The 16917-nt window shown below is 45.8% G+C and overlaps 3 non-coding genes across 3 annotated transcripts; 2 read left to right on the top strand and 1 right to left on the bottom strand.

The window, feature by feature from the left end:
* Positions 1–2599: 2599 nt before the first annotated feature.
* Positions 2600–2671, top strand: TRNAQ-CUG (transfer RNA glutamine (anticodon CUG)). The gene has a single exon. It is a non-coding gene; the product is annotated as a tRNA-Gln (tRNA).
* A 2028-nt stretch (positions 2672–4699) lies between these two features.
* On the top strand, positions 4700–4773 carry TRNAN-GUU (transfer RNA asparagine (anticodon GUU)). Its single transcript has one exon. It is a non-coding gene; the product is annotated as a tRNA-Asn (tRNA).
* A 1833-nt stretch (positions 4774–6606) lies between these two features.
* LOC131746999 (U1 spliceosomal RNA) lies at positions 6607–6770 on the bottom strand. The gene has a single exon (XR_009332734.1). It is a non-coding gene; the product is annotated as a U1 spliceosomal RNA (small nuclear RNA).
* Positions 6771–16917: the final 10147 nt, after the last annotated feature.

The raw sequence follows: 16917 nt of genomic DNA, 5'->3' as shown, positions 1-16917 counted from the left end.
CATTCCTGTGCAACCCTAGATAAAAACATTTTCATTAGTTTCTGGCCTATCCTTCCTGCAAGCTAAGTATATCTATTTCCCCCTTTCCTTACATAAAAGATAGCATCCTGTTGAGATAGGCTGGGACCTAGGACCCTTTACTGGAGTGCTTGCACCTGGACAAACATCTCCTAGAGCAACAGAATACAAAGAAACTATAACAGACTAAAAACAACTGCGCACCTTCACTGTTGGGACAATTATGTACAATACGCTACAAAAAGGCCACAAACCAACTGCCATTTCTGAGGTGCCTGGAGCAAAAGCAGGGTACTGCACCTGATCCCTGCACACAACACCACCAAGGGGTTGGGCAGACCACCTAAACTAGGTCCCCTGAACAACCTATGGACTGCCCCTGTTGTTACTTCTTTTAACGACCCAAGCAGCTTCTCTCTGGGAGCAAGCAAGGGCACCTGTTTCTGGGTTTCACTCCCTTGTGCTGCAGCACAAGCCCCAGTAAAGCTTTGCCTGAAATTCTCATCTGGCCTCATCAATTTCTGCTGATTGAAAAGTCCAAAGACCGGGATTGGTAACACTGTGTACCTGCTCTTTTGTACCTTGCCTTTTTTTTTCCACATAAAAACACATTCTGGAAATAACTCCATATTGATTCATAGAGATATTCCTCACATTTATGGCTGCAAAGTACTCTAGGTATGTTATGTATTAACTGGTCATTCTTAAATATGGGAAATGGGGTCCAATCATTATGAAATCATCAACCTTTGTGATCACACTCATTTCACAAGCACAGACAGCGTTAGTAGGGGGAGTGTGGTTTTGAGAGCCATCTGATTTAGAGGAGAGTATGAGGGCAGAGATAGATCCCAGAAGAACCCAGCTGTAGAAGAATGCTGCTCAGCCCAGCAGCCAAACCTCCTTCGTCTGCCCCAATTGGTCCTAGTGCAGCTCCAGCTTTATCCCCAGGGATCTTCTCAGAATTCTGGCACCCTCTCAGAGTTCTCTCCCCAAAGAGGCTCTCCTTGCCCCTTCCCAATTAAATTGCCTTTGCACTGGCATCTGAAGCATCTTTCTTTCATTTTTTTCCTTTTCCTTTCTTTTTTAGACCCAAGCTACACCTGTATATATTCTTTGTAAGTTACATGATAAAAGAATGTACAAGGAAAAATTTCAATTCTTCTCCTCCACACTAACTTCCCTAAGAGTAACCGCTGTTAACAGGACATAAACCACAGCTCCGGCTCATTTATAATTCCCCACTGAATGTGACTAATTTACTTCAGTCTAAGGGGCAAAACCTTTTCTCTTCTTCTCTCCCTTCCCACGAAATGAGTGTAAGATCCCACTCTCTACTCAAGAGTTATGAATGTCCAGACGCTCAGATGTTGGGTTGTGCACAGATGGTGGTGGGTGACCTGCGGCAGAGTCTGTGGGCCACTGGAAATTTTAAAACGAGAAGGCTGGCTGCGGAAGGTGGGAGGTTCTATGACCCATTCATCTTTCTTCTGGCTGAATCCTAAAACATTAGAAAGTTGCTTTTTCAAGCCCCGCTTGTAGCCAAAAGGGAGGAGCATGCTTTTTTTCCCTCCATGAATCTATTTTAGTCGGTAGTCTGTCGGACTTTTAATTTCAAGGTCCTGAGTATCGCGTTCTTTGAATTTTCTGGTATCTACCGCACCCCATCATTGTGCGCGGTACCGGATGTAGCCACGAGGGGGCAATATGAGCCACTGGTTTTTCCTAATTGAAGGTCTAAAGAAGAGTGCTGACCGTTCACTTTCGTGGCATTTGACCAATCACCCAGGAGCTGCGCCGAACCCAAAGTTCTTCATCTTGGCGTCACCCCGGCTCCAGGGTGGTCCCGGAAGGGCAAAAGGCCCGCGCTGCCCAGGCCTCGAGCACTGGCTATGGACGCTCAGCCACTCCCTCAAGCAAAGTCCTCTAAAGGGTCCTGACCCGAGAAGCAGTCGGGCTTCTCGCGTTGATGGAAAATGTTCCTCACCTTCCTGTCAGACTGTGGCTGCTCTTCCCCATGTTCTGATAGCCTAAGCTGTGTACTGGGGCGGGCGCAGGGAAAGTGAGGACGAGTGATAGCGAAGCAGATGCAGGAAGCGGGAAAGATGAGGTGGAAGACAGCAAGGAACATAGGGAGGAGAGAGGGCTCTCGAGAGTAGAATCTGAGGTGGAGGAGGAGGATGTGGCAATCCCAAGAAGTCCCAAGGGCTGTTCTGTCTTCAGAGCTCCCAAGGCAGCGGGAAGAGGACACTTGGAAAGAAGAGGAAAGGAACTTTTTTTTTTTCCTCTCGGGAATTTTACCTCAGGGTAGAAAACTCTAGAAATGCCGGCAGAGCAGGTGGATTTGGGGGAGCCCTAAAAGCCCATCCCTGTCGCTCACCCCGAATGGATTTCATCTCATTCCACGACAGACAAACCTGAAGAGACGGCCGAGGGCAGGCGAGTCAGGCGCCTCCTGGCGTCGCGGAGGAAGCGGGCTCACGGCGGGGAGAAGAGAGCGCCCGGCGGGAGGCTGCTCCTGGGCCCGCGGGGCTGTGCGCGGTCTGGCTTAGCGACGGGAGCAGCACAGCGGCTAGCAAAGGGTTCCATGGTGTAATGGTAAGCACTCTGGACTCTGAATCCAGCGATCCGAGTTCAAATCTCGGTGGGACCTTAGTATTTAGTTGAAAGAAGTGGATATTTTACTCCTCACATGGGACGTGCTTTCCCGCTCCCGCGTCCCGGAAAGGCGCGGTCCGCGCACTCCACGCGGACGTGGCAGGCAGGTGGGGGGACGAGGCCGCGGCGTCCCCGCTGGACCCTGGCGACGCTGGCCATCGGAGGCCCCGGCCCCACCGCCCAGGGGCGCAGCGACCGAGCGGGTGGCAACCCCTCGTCGGGTCTCCCTGGGTCTCGGGGGCAAAAGGCAGAGGCTGCGCCCACTGAGTCCTGCCCCGCGAGGGGGCTTCGCACCGCACGTCTTGTAACTAACTGCACGGTTGTCCCTGTGAGTAAAGGGTCGTGGTGCGGGGCTGTGACGTCGCTGAGCATCCAGGGTGACAGCGTCTTAGCTTTCGGGTCGAAGGTTCCAGACCTGGATGGGAAGTACTGTATTGTATTCAGTTGCCCTATTTTATTCAGCCAGTTTATTCCCATTTTATTCAGAATTTTTAAGTCTCCATTGGACAGGAAAAGGCGCTATTAGGCTAAGATTTGAACCTGGACTCCAGGAAATCTCATCCTTTCATCCCAAGCTCAGCCAGAAAGGGGAGTCCGGGCTGCGGATTCCAGCGTCTGGGGAGACCAGGGATCCCTGACCCACCTCCACCCAGGCCTTTGAGACACGTGCAGATCTTATAGTCAAGGCTAGACCATAGTGAATATGCCTTGTGTGGTTTGATTACAGTTGGGAACCACATTCATTTTTAAAAATCATTATAAAATTAATTTTTAAAATGTCGCCTCTAGACATTGAAAACACAATGTAACAAATGAACCAGCCAAATGCCTTCAGTCAAACAGAGGAGAAGGTTGTTCTTGGAGCCGCAGACGCTCTCCTCAGGGCGGGCGGCACCGGGAGCGTCAGCGAGGGCGCAGCTGGAGGGAATGCTGACTCCAGGCCTTTGCGGTCTCGGGCCTCCCTCAGAACGTGGAGTCCTCCGGTGAAGTGTGCGCCTCGCCACCTCGGCCGCCTGCTCTGTGGCCAGTAGGGGCAAGGCACCACGTCCAAAAGGTAGAACCATACGGTGTTACCGGGGGTGATCAGGCACGGGAAGCCCATTTTCTGTTAGGATTCGAATTCAGACCCAAGCAGGCAGGCTCCCATCACCGCACCAATCACACCACGACCGCTGTGCTCCACCGGGGACCTACGGAGCTGTGGTCGGATCCACGTTAGCCCAGCCGTCTTTCTCCTTTGCAGCTTTCCTCCTTCACGCCTCTCAGACCCGACACCTGCGCCCGCAGGCCGAGGCGGCAGCACCGCCTTGGGTGGGGAGTTCAGAGCCGGTCGGGGTGGTGCCCTCCTGGTGTTTCTAGGACTTTTATCTGGTTCTAAATCAGCTGCTAGAAGAAAGGTTTTGAAGAACAGCTGATCTGAAAAATCTAGGTTCCTCGAGGACTAAAACCTTACAGGTGGCATAAGAATTCTCGGTCTACCCACCACCCCGGGCCCCGGCGGCGGAATGCATCCTCCGCGAGGCATTTATTGGTCGCCTGCTGGATGCCAGGCCCTGCTCCGGGCGAGGGGCTGCCTGGTGAGCAAACTCCCGGTCGTGCCTCGTGGAGCCCTTCTCTGGAGGCGCCCAGAGCGGGCAGAACGGCGGGGACACAGTCGGTTGCTCTCCTCCCCCCGTACGACCACCCGGGCCTGGAGGGGGACTTGCGGTGAACGCGACGGGTGAGGCCGATCACGAGTGGGAACTGGAGGACTTGAGCCCGAGAGAGGCGGCAGTCATCTCGTGTAGAGGGGCCGCTTTCGAGGCGGCCAGGAGCAGGCGAGGACGGTCGTGGGCCTGGCCTCGTTTCGTCGGAGCCCCCAGCTCACTGGGGCTCGGTGTCCACGGTCCACGAGACTCAGTGTCTCTGGCGCCGGCGAGGTTGCACGGGATAGAGACATCTGAGTCTCTTTTCCGCTGGAGTTGGAAGGGACGGCGAATACATCCTGATTCCAGGATGTTACAAGAAAGCTTCGCAACGGCTCGTCTCTGTGGCGCAATCGGTTAGCGCGTTCGGCTGTTAACCGAAAGGTTGGTGGTTCGAGCCCACCCAGGGACGAACTTTCGGCCTAGAATCTGATGAGCGAGGCTTCAGCTGTCGCTTTTATGCGTCCGCCCTTTCCGTTCCTCCCCAGCGCCCCTCTCCCGGAATCTCCACCCAGCTGATCTCGGCCTGCTCCCGGTTTTTACCTGGTGCCCCGGTCTCTCTGCACCACCTGGAGGGCTGCCCTCACTAAGTCATCTGCCTTGTACGTTCCAGGACAACTGCCAGAGGATGAAGGCACACGCACACGGGTGGCGGCAATCCCTTACTCCAGCTGCGACGTCAGAAATCAAGCTCCATGGCACCACCTGCGCGGAGTATTCACCACCCCATCTCAGGACGCCTCTGCCCTTTCATTTGGGACTGTCGCTTTCTACTCAAAGTGATCTGCCGAGTCAATGCAATTCCTATTCAAAATTCTTTCTTCTGCGTTTTCGAATTGCTCGCTGTTAATCCCTTGCAGTACATTTCCTTTCAGACATTGTAGTTTTCACCTCTTTACGTTAGAGTGGGTGTTTTTAAAAAAATGTCCGTATGTACATTTAACTGTTTGAAGTTACGGAATACAGGTGGAATAAATGTTTTAATGTCCTTCTCCGGTGATTCTAAAATCTGTAACAGCTCAGTCATTTGCAAAGGACCGATGTGTTTCTGCATTATGGGTTATTCCTCCTCCTTCTTTGGATACCTCAGCATCTCTGATGGAACGCCAGGCATGGTGAATGGGGCCTTGTTGGAGGCTGGACAGTTGTGTGTTCCAGTAAACGCTGAACTTTGTTCAGGGAGGCAGTTAAGTTACTTGTAAACAGTTTGATCGTTTCGGGTATTGCTTTTATGATTTGCGAAGTGGTTCCAAGCAGCCTTCAGTCTGGGGCTAACTAGCTTCCACTACTCAGGTAAGATGTTCCCGCGTACTCCAACCCATGCCCTCATGAATTAACGATTTTTTTTGTTTTTGTTTTTTTCCCCTTTTACCTGCTTGGGAAAATCTAATCTTGTCAAAGATTTCTCCCGACTTCGGCTAGTTTCCTCCTAAATCCGCACTGTGTACTCAGTGCTGTGCTGCACGATGAACACATCTTCTTTGCAGTTCTGATTTACTTTTAGCATTTCTCTCCTCCCTGTGAGTCTGTCCTGTGGAGGTTAGCTCTTTCAGTCTTCCTGTACTGTAGGTTCTGTGCTCTCAACTCTACAAAGTCCACTGTGCTCCGTTTTTAGTTTGCCCTTGTGTGCGTTGCTTGTGAACTCTCCAAGCAGTTAATTAGACCCATAGTTCCCCATCCCTCAGGGATTACTCATTACCCTGTATCAGACGCCCAGTCTCTTTACGGTCTACGTTGCCGCGCGCGGGATTTTCTCTTACTGCGACAAGTGGTAGAGGTGACTATTAGTCATCGCGTTATTTATGCAGAGCAGGGCTTTGACGCTGGCAGATTGCAAAAACTGCAATCTGCTGCTGGTAGGTTCGCACCCGTGTTCCGCGGAAGCGAATTCTTAACTACTGCACTGGCAGAAATACCCGCGTAACTCTACTGGTCAAAAAACCCTTAATTTCTCATTGAAACAAAGAACTGTGGAAATAAAGTAATTCTTGTAGGGTACCAGCTATAAACCAAAACAGCATTCTGTAAGTACTGCTGCAGTCTTTCATTATCAAGGCTCTTATTTATAAAGAATTACCCTAACTGTATATAAGAGCTGTATCTTTTTTTCATACAACCTGTATAGCACAAGCACTTCTGATACAACCTGAAAAGCTTAACAAGAAACACTAAAATATGAAACGAATGCTTCTAATATAGCACAACCCGCAAAGTTACTTCTCACTTTAAAAACACGAACAGCGATGGGGGAAGAGCGCGCACGCAATCCCCCACTACCACAAATTACGCAGTCGAGTTTCTCCGATTTGGAGAAATCGCAGAGGTCAGCACACTCGAAGTGCAATGAGTGAGCCTCACCCTGGGAAAACCACCTTCATGATCATGGTATCTCCCCTGCCAGGTAAGTATGAGCTGCTTTCCCCGCCCCCCCGTACAGCCTCAGACTCCTACACTGTACACACACGCTCCCCACCCACCCTCCGCACCCCCTCCTCTTCCACGCCTCGCAGCCCCTCCAAACGACTCTGCTCATAAAATCCAAGCAACTTCTCTGGAAAACTTCCACAGGCCGGGAAGGGGTTCGCCGGCAATTGTACCCAGACGCTGCAAGATTTACATAAGCCAAGCCCCATTCCTGACCTCTAAGGCGGCTCCTCTCCTCCAACCCCTGCCCTGTCCCCGCCCTGCCGAGATGACCAATGGGCGGGCTGGCCGCTGAAGGGGGAAGTGACGTCATCGTGTCCGCCCACTTCGGGAGCCCACCAAGCCGAGATAACACGCTTCTTACCCTTTATCTGAGATAACGGCGGATTTTGCCAGCCTCCTCGAATTCTTACCGTTCGTCCTGCGTTACACGCCGGGGAAAGGAATTCTGGGATCGTGTGTTATGCTGATCCAAAATGTTTGTAAGAAATAAAGAAGTTGTAAGACAATGGATACAAGTATATATTTATGTATGTGTCTTGTGTGTAGACATATACATTCAGGGTTACATCTCAGAGTGCTACTCGGTGTATTTTCTGTGCACGTCCTTCCTACTTCAATCTCGTGGTATCCCAGGGACCATGTTTTTCCTTTCCCCACCATACAGAATACAAGAAATGACGATTCTGAAAAAGAAGCTGATGACCAGAAAAAGGGATAGAAAGATGACGTGTTTGCTTGAAGAGTGAGGTTGGTTGGTTGGTTGGTTTTCTCTTACTGGGTAAGACTGGGTTAGACCTGAGGGCAGGGAGGGGGGAGACTGCAGAAAGCAGCCAACTTGTGTTTTCAGACCAGACAGCAAGGAGTGGAGTAACTTGATCCTTGAGGGTGCCTTTGGCTTAAGGGGGAAGTTTACTCTTCCGGAGAATCTTGGAGCCGACAATAAAGGAACTCAGCACCCAGCTAACTTCCAGGAAGAAACTTCCTTTCCTCCCCTGCTTTCCCCCTTTCCCCTCCTTTCTCTCTCTGCAGCCATCAGAAATAAACTCTAGCTCATTTCATCTGAAATATGCTTTATTCCAGGGATAGTAATAGCTCAGAGAATCTCCAGCAAACTGGAGAACCAGACTGTACAAACAGGGAGGAATAAGAAAGGCCAATGGAAGGGAGCACACAGACCAAATGGGAAGGACACTAGTGCCCCCTGCTGAGTGATAGTCCCTGTAGCTTTGCACAGGTAACACTACTGGCCCTGGACACTAGACACCTCCAATGGTTCCATGACTTCTGCTGCACCTGGTAAGTGTTAAACTAAGGATCTTGAGGTGGGGAGATTCTTCTGTTGCAGGGGACAGAAAAAATTTTCCCGGGGCCTACTCCTTGTGTCTCTCAACTCCTGTCAAATGCTTGAGTAGTTGTTGCCGATGGGGTTTGCCAGCTCTTGGTAATAGACCCACATCTTAGCCCCTAGGAAAACTAAGACAGCAAGTGCGTGATCCTTAAAAGTTTCAGAATGTGGGAAGTTTCTCATACAAACAAAGGGGGCTCAGATACTAGATGGCCTAGATATGACAAAAGACCCTCCTGTGCCCAACACCCTGCAGCCAGCCCTGTGGGGAGCATTATAAATCCAGTGCCCAAGCCACTGCAACCCTGCCTCAAATATACACGCGTGCACAACGCCACCTCGGAGCATACTAGATGTTTATCCCTGAGCACAGGGTGAGGGTTTCAGCCTCTTATACAGGGCTGGTGGGTACATCATCCAGTATTATTTACATTATTTCAACTGAGAGTTGAAAAGTTTGAAAGTTCATATTTCTGGGGGTAATTGGTCTAAAGCCATGGTAAGAAATAGCCACCAAAACTTGTTCTAAATCCTCTCTATCCACCAATATCCAATGTAGGAGTTTCCTGTTGCTACTATAACACATTACCACATAGTTAGTGGCTTGCAAAAACACGCATTTATTATCTTATGGTTCTGGAGGTCAGAAGTCCAAGATGCACCTCACTGGGCTAAAATTGTGACAGTGGAGTTAAGGTTCTTTCTGGAGGCTCTAAGGGAGGATCTCTTTCTTTGCCTTTTCCAGCCTCTAGAAGATGCTCACATTCTACTCTCACAGCCCCCTTCCATCTTCAAAGCCAGTCACAGCTGATCAAGTTGTTCTCACAGCACGTTATTCTGACAGCAACTCTCCTTCCTCCCTCTTTCACTTATATGGACCCTTGTGATTCCATTGGACCCACCAGGGTAATCACGCCCTGACCCCGATGTCAAGGTCCTTAATTTAATCACACCTGCAAAGTCTCTTTTGCCATGTCAAGTAACATGTTCACAAATTCCAGGGACCAGGATGTGGACATCTTTGGGGAAGCATTATTCTGCCACCACAGCCAGTCTCCTCAGTGAACACATTTCTGCAAACCTATCAGTCAGTGGTGGCCCCTCTCTTCTGAAAGTCAGCCAGGTGAAAGCAACTCAGTCCACTGCCTTTGAGTGTCAGCCAGTCAACAGCTGTGCCCCGTGTTAGGCATTTGAGTCAGAGAGAGAGAAAGAGAAAGTCTGTGGGGAGAGGAATCTTAGGACCCAGTGCCTGGGAAGTTCCCAGGGACCAGAGCTGAGAACTGCAAATGCCTTCATGGGAGGAAGAGGCTGGAGAGGGTGTTAGGAACTGAATGTATGTGTTCCACCACCTGCCCCCCAAATTCATATCTTGAACCCTAATCCCTGTGGGACTGTATTTGGAGAAGGGGCCTTTAAGGAAGTAATTAAGATTAAATGAGGTCATAAGCTTGTAGCCCTGATCTGACAGGATTAATGTCCTTAAATGAAGAGAGCTTGGGCTCCTGCCCTATCCCAGCTCAAGCAAGGAGAAAATGCCATGTGAGGACCCAGCGAGGCATCTGCTATCTGCATGCCATGAAGACAGCTCGCATCGGAAACTGAATTGGCAGGAACTTCCAATCTTGATTTTGGACTTCCAGCCTCCAGAATGTGTGAAAACAGATTTCTGGTTAAGCCACCCAGTCTATGGTAATTTTTTATGGCAGCCCAAGCTGACTAATACAGGAGGTTACTTAGCCATTGGCCCAAGCAGCTTCTCCTACCTGGGCCTTTGTGGGATCTGCCCCAGTTTTGTTCATTCCCTGTACTTAGTACTCACAACCTGTTTTGTCCTTGTTAGGGCTGATCAGTGACTTTAGAATGAAGATTGATCACCTGGTTTAGGATTTCATAGTGTAATTTACTCCATGTAACAATGATCTGCACCAAGGATCTTCTTAGAGTTTTTTTTTCTTAAACAAGTTTGACATCTTCCCAAATATCAACCTAGCATGACTTGGACAGCTGGACTGAGATTATTCAGAGTGCCCCCATGACCCCATGTGGCCTGCATTTCCTTTTCTCATGGGAGATTTCCGTGCTTTGGACTCTCCAGAATCACAGAGCAGGGTTTGGCTGCTGGTGAGGAATCTGTGCCTAGCTCTGGGGAAACTTAGGGAAAAAGGAAAGAATCCCCAGAATCAGGGCATGGGAGGCTGCTCTTGTGGGAATAAAGGAGTCTGGAGGATGAGAGAGGAGGCTGGGGTCTGTGTGTGTCCAGCATGAGGTCAGGGGAAGCTCAAGAGAGGGCAGCTGCCATTCTGGGACCAGAGGCTAGAACCTGCATGGCACTCACGCTCTAGTCATCGTCCTCTTTATTCTTCCTCAGCTTCCACCTTCTCCTTCCTCCCATCTTCCCCTATCTTCTCCCCAGGCTTATTTTGTTCCCACTCCTCCTCCTCGTCCCTGCTCCTCTTGCTTCCAGCCTCCCCATCCCTTCCCCCCACAAAGCAGTCAACATGGGAAGGGGCTGCCCATCTGAGAGGACGATGAGGGAGTATTCTCCACCAGCCTGAAAAACTTGAATACATTTCTCTCTGGTCAGAACCTGGTTTGGAGGAGACAGAGCAAGCTGGCTCTGCCTGAGGAGCTCATCCTCCACGGCCAACGCAGGCAGCGCGGGCCTTAGGCCAACCCCGGGGATGTGTGACCAAAAGTCAGGAAGCTCTCTACTGGGACCCGGAACATCTGGTTCAGGAGGTCCCAGACAGGTTAACCTTTTGATGCCTGCTTCTTTACAAGGCCAAGTTCCAAGGAAAGCGGCATGGCCTCTCCCCAGTCCGCCTGGTGTTTACACAAGTGTAGGTCTGAGAAAACCCATCTGTTCCACGGAGACCAGCTGAAAGTTCATAGTCAGAAGTTAGTGGGGTCCCAGATGCACCAACTCCACCACCACCTTCACTCCTCTACCACAGGCTCTTAGTCTCAGATGACATTTCCACCATCAAAGTCAACCTGGGGGTGGGGGGAGGGTGGGGAAGCAACATCTGGGAAAAGAAAGCTATCTAAACTGACTAGTTCTTGTGCAATAGTATGGTCCTCAATGGAGCATTTCTAGGGTTCTGATTTGACTTTGTCTTGCTTTGCTGTTCTACATTGCACTTTCATATACTGTCTTAATTTTACTAACCTTTGTTGAAAGTAGAGGTTTTTTTTCTTATTCCAATATTAGTTGGCACCTTAGTTAGTAGTGTTCTCAGCAGCAGAATAATGCCCCTTCTAGATTGTCCCTGTTGTAATTCCCCAAACCTGTGAATATATTACATCACATAGAAAAGGAAACTTCGCAGCTGTGATTAGGATAAAGACCTTGAGATGAGGCGATTATCCTGGACTATTCAGATGGGCCCCCTGTAATTACCCAGGACCTTAAAATTGGGAAGCAGAAAAGAAGGTCAGGATGATGCAAAGTGAGAAAGAATCTACCTGCTGTTGCTGGTTGTGAATATGGATAAAGAGGGCACAAGCCAAGGAATGTGGGTGGCCTCTAAAACCTTTTCAGAAAAGACAAGGAAACAAATTATCCCCTAGAGCCTCAAGAAGGTAAGGCAGCCCTATTGACCCCTGATTTTAGTCCAGTGAGACCTTTGTTAGACTCCTAACCTACAGAACTGTAATATAGTAAATGTGTGTTCTTTTAAGCCACTAAACTCATAGTCACTTATTACAGCAGACATAGAACACCAATTCCATAAGTGTCTAGCACATTCACCTTAGCAATAATAAGATGGGGGACATAATGAACCCTGTATACATCTGCAGGTTGTCTGTCTGTCTTTGGCTGACAGGTCAAGAGATATTGGTACATGTTTGAAGCATTACATTAGGTATGTTTTTTCCTTTCCATTTTTTCCCCTAAAGAACTCTCCCACTGTTTCCTGCACAGGTGTACCCAAGATGGTTCTCATTGGAATTACAGCAAATTGAAAACATCGGTGGTGACACATTTGCTTTTAAGAATGGGTTCTAACATGTAGAGGGAAACAATATAATTTATGGAAAGTTAAATACTGTAGAATCCTCCATTCCAAAGACACATGTTTTGAAACTTTTTTTTTATTAGGGTGAAGAACTACTTTTCAAAGGTGAAACATAAGAATGCCTTTTAGGAATTTTCCCTGAAAGTAATTGATCCTGACCAGGTCTGAGATTTACTGGATTCATATGCTATTGTTTTCATAAATGTTACATCCATAAAATGAAGTTCTTAGAAGTAATATTTGAGTTCTAAATAGACTACTGATTACATCATCAATGCCTTCCAGCCCTGGCAGCACAGGGATCAAGGAAGAATTGCTGGGATGCTTGAATAACCACAGGGCAAGAGGTCCTCAAATTTTACTACTTTATCTTTAAGTAGCACTTCATAGTTTGGCTGACTTTTCACCCATTCTGCTAATTCTGCCAGTGAATTCCTCTGTAGTGACAGCTAAAGGCACTCATGGAAAATACTTAAATAACCAAGTGTAAAAGCAGAAGTTGAGGTCACTTCATGTACTACGAAAGGAGGGCATGTGTCTAGCTCGGGCCTGAGTCTTTTGGTGGATCTTTTTGTGATTGATGGTGGTGGTGATGGTGACAATGGTTGAGATTTTTGTTCATGTTGTTGCTTAATTTTTCAACCATTACTAGGAAATAATTGTGGAGTGAGTGCTTGATTTTAATTCTGGCAGGCAAAAGAACATAACTAAGGACTTTTCCCAAGGAATGCTTTGAGATCTTTATGTCAATTTGTGGTATGACTTATCCACTTTTCAGTTAAAGATTTTTAAAGGAAAACAAGCATATTTATAGGTTTGAATCAGTGTTATAGAACAATAGGTTTTCAACTGGGATCCGCAGCCCACCCGCATCAGAAACATGTCGTTTGTGTTTATGTGAAAAACGCAGACTCTAGGGCCTCACACCAACGAAACCTCTGGGGATTGGAGCCCAGGAAGGAGCTTCCATAATCTCCACAGCTGATTCTGAGGCACTCTAAATGTAAAAACTGCCCTTTAGTATTTTTAGATAGGGGATTGTTACAAAATGACAAGAGGGTAAATCATTCTTTTAAACTTAGACTTCAAGCATTAGACAGTGAGGTGAGCTCTTCATGACAGTTTGTCTTTTCTATTCTTCCCCACTCAGCCTAGGGACTCGTGCAGAAATTAGAAACAAAGTAGGGGAAGAAAAATTATTTCTTTGTACACATTTTTTTTGAATTTTATTTAATTTATTTTTTATACAGCAGGTTCTTATTAGTTATCCATTTTACACACATCAGTGTATACATGTCAATCCCAATCGCCCAATTCACCACACCCACACCCCCACCCCCTGCCACTTCCCCGCTTGGTGTCCATACGTTTGTTCTCGACATCTGCATCTCAATTTCTGCCCTGCAAGCCGGTTCATCTGTACCATTTTTCTAGGTTCCACATATATGCGTTAATATAAGATATTTGTTTTTCTCTTTCTGACTTACTTCACTCTGTATAACAGTCTCTAGATTCATCCACGTCTCTACAAATGACCCAATTTCGTTCCTTTTTATGGCTGAGCAATATTCCATTGTATATATGTACCACATCTTCTTAATCCATTCATCTGTTGATGGGCATTTAGGTTGCTTCCATGACCTGGCTATTGTAATTAGTGCAGCAATGAACATTGGGGTTCATGTGTTTTTTTGAATTATGGTTTTCTCAGGGTATATGCCCGGTAGTGGGATTGCTGGGTCATACAGTAATTCTATTTTTAGTTTTCTAAGGAACCTCCATACTGTTCTCCATAGTGGCTGTATCAATTTACATTCCCATCAACAGTGCAAGAGGGTTCCCTTTTCTCCACACCCTCTCCAGCATTTGTTATTTGTAGTTATTCTGATGCTGCCCATTCTAACTGGTGAGAGGTGATACCTCATTGTAGTTTTGATTTGCATTTCTCTAATAATTAGTGATGTTGAGCAGCTTTTCATGTGCATCTTGGCCATCTGCATGACTTGTTTGGAGAAATGTCTATTTAGGTCTTCTGCCCATTTTTGCATTGGGTTGTTTGTTATTTTAATATTGAGCCACATGAGCTGTTTATATATTTTGGAGATTAATCTTTTGTCCATTGATTCATTTGCAAATATTTTCTCCCATTCTGAGGGCTGTCTTTTCGTCTTGTTTATGGTTTCCTTTGCTTTGCAAAAGCTTTTAAGTTTCATTAGGTCCCATTTGTTTATTTTTGTTTTTATTTCCATTACTCTAGGAGGTGGATCTAAAAAGATTTTGCTGTGATTTGTGTCAAAGAGTGTTCTTCCTATGTTTTCTTCTAAGAGTTTTATAGTGTCTAGTCTTACATTTAGGTCTCTAATCCGTTTTGAATTTATTTTTGTGTATGGTGTTAGGGAGTGTTCTAATTTCATTCTTTTACATGTAGCTGTCCAGTTTTCCCAGCACCACTTATTGAAGAGACTGTCCTTTCTCCATTGTATATCCTTGCCTCCTTTGTCGTAGATTAGTTGACCATAGGTGCGTGGGTTTATCTCTGGGCTTTCTATCCTGTTTCATTGATCTATATTTCTGTTTTTGTGCCAGTACCATACTGTCTAGATTACTGTAGCTCTGCAGTATATTCTGAAGTCAGGGAGTCTGATTCCTCCAGCTCCGTTTTTTTCCCTCAAGACTGCTTTGGCTATTTGGCGTCTTCTGTGTCTCCATACATATTTTAAGATTTTTTGTTCTAGTTCTGTAAAAAATGCCATTGGTGACTTGATAGGGATTGCATTGAATCTTTAGATTGCTTTAGGTAGTATAGTCATTTTCACAATATTGATTCTTCCAATCCAAGAATATGGTATATTTCACCATCTGTTGGTATCATCTTTAATTTCTTTCCTCAGTGTCTTATAGTTTTCTGCATACAGGTCTTTTGTCTCCCTAGGTAGGTTTATTCCTAGGTATTTTATTCTTTTTGTTGCAGTGGTAAATGGGAGTGTTTCCTTAATTTCTCTTTCAGATTTTTCATCATTAGTGTATAGGAATGCAAGAGATTTCTGTGCATTAATTTTGTATCCTGCAACTTTACCAAATTCATTGATGAGCTCTAGTAGTTTTCTGGTGGCATCTTTAGGATTCTCTATGTATAGTATCATGTTATCTGCAAATAGTGACAGTTTTACTTCTTTTCCAATTTATATTCCTTTTATTTCTTTTTCTTCTCTGATTGCTATGGCTAGGACTTCCAAAACTATGTTGAATAATTGTAGTGAGAGTGGACATCCTTGTCTTGTTCCTGATCTTAGAGGAAATGCTTTCTATTTTTCACCATTGAGAATGATGTTTGCTGTAGGTTTGTCATATATGGCCATTATTATGTTGAGGTAGGTTCCCTCTATGCCCACTTTATGGAGAGTTTTCATCATAAATTGGTGTTGAATTTTCGAAAAAGCTTTTTCTCCATCTATTGAGATGATCATATGCTTTTTCTTCTTCAATTTGTTAATATGGTGTATCACGTTGATTGATTTGCGTATGTTGAAGAATCCTTTCATCACTGGGATAAATCCCACTTTATCATGGTGTATGATCCTTTTAATGTGTTGTTGGATTCTGTTTGCTAGTATTTTGTTGAGGATTTTTGCATCTATGCTCATCAGTGGTATTGGTCTGTAATTTTCTTTATTTATAGTATCTTTGTTTGGTTTTGGTATCAGGGTGATGGTGGCCTCATACAATGAGTTTGGGAGTGTTCCTTCCTCTGCAATTTTTTGGAAGATTTTGAGAAAGGTGGGTGTTAGCTCTTCTCTAAACGTTTGATAGAATTCACCCGTGAAGCCATCTGGTCCTGGACTTTTGTTTGTTGGAAGATTTTTAATCACTGTTTCAATTTCATTACTTGTGATTGGTCTGTTCATATTTTCTATTTCTTCCTGCTTCAGTCTTGGAAGCTTGTATCTTTCTAAGAACAAATTCTTTCTTTTAGGTTGCCCATTTTATTGGCATAGAGTTGCCTGTAGTTGTCTCTTAGGATGCTTTATATTTCTGCGGTATCTGCTGTAACTTCTCCTTTTTTGTTTCTAATTTTATTGATTTGAGTCCTCTCCCTCTTTTTCTTGATGAGTCTGGCTAATGGTTTATCAATTTTGTTTATCTTCTCAAAGAACCAGCTTTTAGTTTTATTGATCTTTGCTATTGTTTTCTTTGTTTCAATTTCATTTATTTCTGCTCTGATCTTTATGATTTCTTTCCTTCTGCTTACTTTGGGTTTTGTTTGTTCTTCTTTCTCTGGTTCCTTTACGTGTAAGGTTAGATTGCTTATTTGAGATTTTTCTTGTTTCTTGAGGTAGGCTTGTATTGCTATATACTTCTCTCGTAGAACTGCTTTCGCTGCATCCCATAGGTTTTGGATTGTCGTGTTTTCGTTGTCATTTGTCTCTAGCTATTTTTTAATTTCCTCTTTGATTTCTTCAGTGATCTCTTGGTTATTTAGTAACGTATTGTTTCACCTCCATGTGTTTGTGTTTTTTACGTTTTTTTCCATGTAATTGATTTCTAATCTCATAGTGTTGTAGTCAGAAAAGATGCTTGATATTATTTCAATTTTCTTAAATTTACTGAGGCTTGATTTGTGACCCAAAATGTGATCTATCCTGGAGAATGTTCCGTGTGCACTTGAGAAGGAAGTGTAATCTGCTGTTTTTGAATGGAATGTCCTATAAATATCAATTAAATCTATCTGGTCTATTGTGTCATTTAAAGCTTGTGTTTCCTTCTT

This window comes from Kogia breviceps, chromosome 1 (genome assembly GCF_026419965.1).
Source record: "Kogia breviceps isolate mKogBre1 chromosome 1, mKogBre1 haplotype 1, whole genome shotgun sequence".
Lineage (NCBI taxonomy): Eukaryota > Metazoa > Chordata > Mammalia > Artiodactyla > Physeteridae > Kogia > Kogia breviceps.
Note: the sequence above shows the minus strand (reverse complement) of the source record. Positions and strands in the feature narration are given on the sequence as shown.